Genomic DNA, 4509 nt, shown 5'->3' with positions numbered 1-4509 from the left:
AAAGCTCGAGGCAAAGAAGCTCTTCCCAACAGGTTCAGGGAGAATGTGGCCCGACCGACAGCACAGTTCTGGGCTTGCACCCTTCAGGACGGTTAGGCAATGAACTGTTGTTGACTTAAGTCACTTAGTTTGTTGCAATTTGCTGTGGCATCTCTTGGAAATTAATACAAAGGCCACAGCAGGATTTTGGTCTTTGTCCCAAGAGCAACAGGGAAGCAAGGCGAGAACTTGCGCAAGTCAGGGAGCGGGGTGGCCTGGCTCCCCGGCGCCCCTGGGAGAACAGGAAGAGGGGAGCCAGAGCGCACAGGAAAATGACTAGTCAGGAGGCTTAGGAGGTCTAGTCAGGAGGCTTCAGGGGTACTAGTTAGAAGTTGATGTGGGTGCCCAGGAAAGAGACAACAGTAGTTGAGAATAGGGGTTCAGGGTAAAGACAAAGCCAAGAGAACGGGTTCTGAATGCCTTGGGGTGTGAGAGGCTAAACCTTGCCAACGATGGCTCCAAGGCTTCTGGCTTGCTCGACTGGATGGACAGTGGTGCCAATCACAGAGTAAGAGACTCCAGAGAGGACTCCACTTAGCACAGGGCCCCACAGCCAGCAAAATGAAGTTCAGTGTTATTAAAGCAAACAAACCCAAATAAAGCTTCCTTTCTACTTCTATAAATAGGATTGTAATACATACTCTATCCAATGCCTTTTGTTTTTACAGAATAAAATTTCTGGGAGACTAGTACAATCAGCTCATGGAAATTGATTCCTTTGTTATTAATGGCTGCCTGGTAATTCATTATATGACTAGAGCATAATTTATTTAGCCAATCTCATATATATATATATATATATATATATATATATATATATATATATATATTCATTCCAGGTTTTAAATTATTGCATGTTGTTCAACAATTTTTTAAACTGGATCCACTAAAAAAAAAAATACTTTTACATTGGGACCCAGTATGCCCATATATCTGAGCCCCATTTATATAGTTAAATGATTTATGAAATAGTACTTACTTTTCCTCTATGCCATGCACTCTATTCTATTCAATTCTATTCTCTTCTATCTTTCCTCCTCTAGTTCATTGAAAAGTAATAGCTGAGACCCACTAAATGGATCTTGCTATCTATAGATACAGGTTACAACTTGCAGCTGAAAAATACTTTCTGCACGTATTTAGTAAATAAAAAGAGGAAAGTACTTATACACTGTACTTTTCTGGACATCTTAGAAGTAACAATTCATGAACCCTTAGCAAGTCCTAATCGGATAGATAGATGATGAAACCAAGGTACAGAGACTCTGACAGAGAGCCCCAAGCTAGTACGTGGGAGAGCCGTGCATTAAACCAGGAAGCCTCGCTGCGTTTGATGCCTTCACCCACCAGCCCAGGGTACTTCCTCTAGTCTTAGGAGCAGATGTGAGCTAAGCTAGGATTAGAAGCAGATACTCTAAATCACTTCCCTTAGTGTTTCAAACCATAGCAGGGTATATCCCTTCACAAGATCTTCAAGCCGGACATGGTAAGTATCCTCTGCCATTCACTCACCTTGGTGGCCATAGAGGCTAAATAAAGATTTAATAATCTCCTCCAGAAACCCAGCTTCAGCAGCCTCCACCCCTCCACCTCCCACATGATCGGCAATGATCACTGTCAGTGTTAGACTTTCAATGACAGGGCCACTTCTTATTCAGAGGAAGTACTGAACTTCACTATTATTTATTGATTTTCCCCACAAAGTTATCAAGTCTGAAAGCCTAATTATCAGTGAATTGCCAAGATGTCAGGAGAACTCTAAGCCCCTTTAGCTAATGCATGGCATATGTCGAAGGGATTCAGCGAATTCACATATCTGTCTGCACTGTTAATAGAGAAGGTTACATGCCAATTATCCCGGCTTCCATCGCTGGTCTGGATACAATGGAGGCAGTGTTCACACACTTGATGTGCCACATTCCTCTCCACATCAGAAGCAGCTGGGCCAGATAAAGACCACTGGGGTTGGATATTTAGGAATCATGTCCCCGAAGAGCTGGAATTGAGACTTGATTACTACATCCACAAATACCTGCAGGTATCTTTAACCTGGATTAAAAAACAAAAACAAAAACAAAAAAACGCCTAGTGGGTTTGCAGTTCACTAGTCTTTAGACACTTCCTGCTCAGACTTGCTGGGTGGGTGGGTGGAGGTGCTGAGGAAGAGGAGAGACAAAGACCCAAACAGCCTCGTGACAAAGGAGCCGGTAAATAGATTCCAGGGAAATAATGAACCTGTGCACTTCTTGTGCCCAGTTTTAGAATCAAATGGGCTATGACTTTTTCCCTCTAAGAGTTTGATCTTGTGTTTGAAAAATCTATAGACCTATTTATATCCATGTGTCTCTATTCCACCTCCACCCTTTCCCCTTTGCTTTCCCCCCTTATTTCTTTTTTCCTCAGATCCAGAAACTGGACTGGAAATGTTGCAATATCACCAGAAAATGCTGCTTCCGGTGGTATTTTTAACCAAGCACAGAAACTGGGCAGAAAGCCCCTGACCTCCCAAGGGCTGTTCTTTAGTTTTACTGGCAGAGAGCACAGGATCAGCGATCAGAGTCAAAATGGCAGATGTTGGGGATTTTTAGGGGAAGGGAGGAAGATACCTAAGAGCCTTCAGCAAATTTTCCTGTCCTTCCTATTACCTCCATCTCTTAGATTCCATTGAAACAGAGCCTCTGTCCACTTGTCTAAGGTTAAAAAAAAAAAAGAAAAGAAAAGAAAGAAAGAGAAAAACAACCGATGGTTCCTTAGGCTCTTTTCTGAGGCTGTATTGTTACCTACTGGCACAACAGCGACCCAGACAACTTCGGGGAAAAAAAAATTACCAAAAGCTATTTGACAACAGGCAGATACAACATACCACCGTTGTTTTGTGTGTTATTTCAGCTCCGTGTGTAATTTTTTTCCATCCTCCCAGATGAAAATACAGTAATTAACTCCATGCAGAAGGGGGAGGGGGAAGGAAGCTCTTTCTTTTTCCCCCTCCTTAGACTTGAAAAGAAATTCTGGCAGATAATTTGGCTGAACATGAAAAGGGAGAGGCTGCTTAGGGCCGCCCAAATAAAGTGCTAGGTTGGTGAGGTTCCCCGGGCTGAGTTGGTTGTTTCTCGGCATGACAAGCAGACATTTATCTGTTCCCATGGAGATAGGACTTCTACTAGTCAATCAGGCACCGGGGAGGTCAGACAATAGCCAGTAGTTCCTTTTTTCATCTTGAGAGACAGTCGATTCCCGCTCTGTTTTAGCATTTCACCTACATTTAATGGAATCGAAAGGATTTCTGAGAAATACCTGCGAGCGCAGCCATTGCATTTTCGAGTGATCAGAAAGAACAGGGAATTCCAGCTGCCTGGGCGGACGCCGGGCGTGGCCCCCCTTCCCTTTGCATTTCAAACCCCGGGGTCGTTCAGTGACCGTCCTTATTTGCATAAACTTGGCTTCGGAACGGGACTCCGCCTCTCCCGAATACAAAAATTAATAAAGTTATAAATTAAGTGTCGAGATTTCCCAAACAGCGTGTGGGGAGGGCGAACCGCGGGAGGACAAGCTGCGCCAGAAGGGGGCACATCCCGGAACTGCGGCAAGTTCGAAGGATGATCAACTTCGTTCCCCGCGTGTCCTCGCCCGAAAACCGCACAGGCAGAAGTGATTAAGGCTGTTAGGCGACCTTCTGTGTTTGTTATCAATCCCAGAAAGCGGATGGTGCGCATTTGCACGTTGCGTTTATTTCAGGAGGTGAACGGCGCCCGGAAACAAGGATGGAGACTTTTTACATCATCTCACCACTGTCCGCCCCGCTTCCCCCCTACATCATTTTAATGCACACGCTGGGCAGGAGGAAACGACCCAGGCCCTCCCAGGGCTAGCTGGGAAGGGCGGGGCACTTGCCTGGGGTCGCGTTTATGATCGCAAACCCCACTTAGACCGAGCCTTCTCAGCTCAGCCTCGCCGAGCTCTGCCCCTAAGGGTGACTGCACTCTTGTTAATGGGGTCACTCGAGTGCGCCTCCACCGCGCAGGGCAGTAGGGAAACACGGGCAGGTTCCACTGGACGCTCTCCCGCAGGCTGCCCGTCGCTCCCACGCCCCAGGGCGCGGAACCTCTTCAGGCTCCAGCTGGAACAAAGACAGCGACAGGGCCACTGCTGCCACTGGAGGCAGTCCCAGCAAATAACACGGAGGAAGAGGGGAAGCCGTCAGCGGCCTGATGACGTCTGACCTCGCAGCGTGAGGCAGGCGGACAGAGGAGGTCTACCCAGGATCGGGCGGGGAGGTGGAGTTGCCCGGGGCGCACGGTATTGCGGGGCAGCTTTTGGTCATTGGCTTTGATCATTGCTCTCCTTTTCTCACTTTGGTTTTAAAAATATAACATAGAGCTAATACATCACCCCTTTAAAATGTTCGAACAGTATAAAATTAAGGAACCGGTGTTAAAGTACCTCTGGCTGCTTCTGCTCCCTGCCACGAGC

General features: G+C 46.4%; 1 long non-coding RNA gene across 1 annotated transcript; it reads right to left on the bottom strand.

The window, feature by feature from the left end:
* Positions 1 to 1703: 1703 nt before the first annotated feature.
* On the bottom strand, positions 1704 to 4194 carry LOC124085840 (uncharacterized). The gene is made up of 2 exons (XR_006849593.2): positions 3334 to 4194; positions 1704 to 2088 (listed from the first exon to the last, which is right to left on the bottom strand). It is a non-coding gene; the product is annotated as an uncharacterized LOC124085840 (long non-coding RNA).
* Positions 4195 to 4509: the final 315 nt, after the last annotated feature.

The sequence above is a fragment of the Marmota monax genome, unplaced genomic scaffold (assembly GCF_021218885.2).
Source record: "Marmota monax isolate L192 unplaced genomic scaffold, Marmota_monax_Labrador192_F-V1.1 WCK01_AAM20220418_F8-fsc00014, whole genome shotgun sequence".
In the NCBI taxonomy this organism is placed as follows: Eukaryota; Metazoa; Chordata; class Mammalia; order Rodentia; family Sciuridae; genus Marmota; species Marmota monax.
This window is presented reverse-complemented; position numbering and strand designations above follow the sequence as displayed.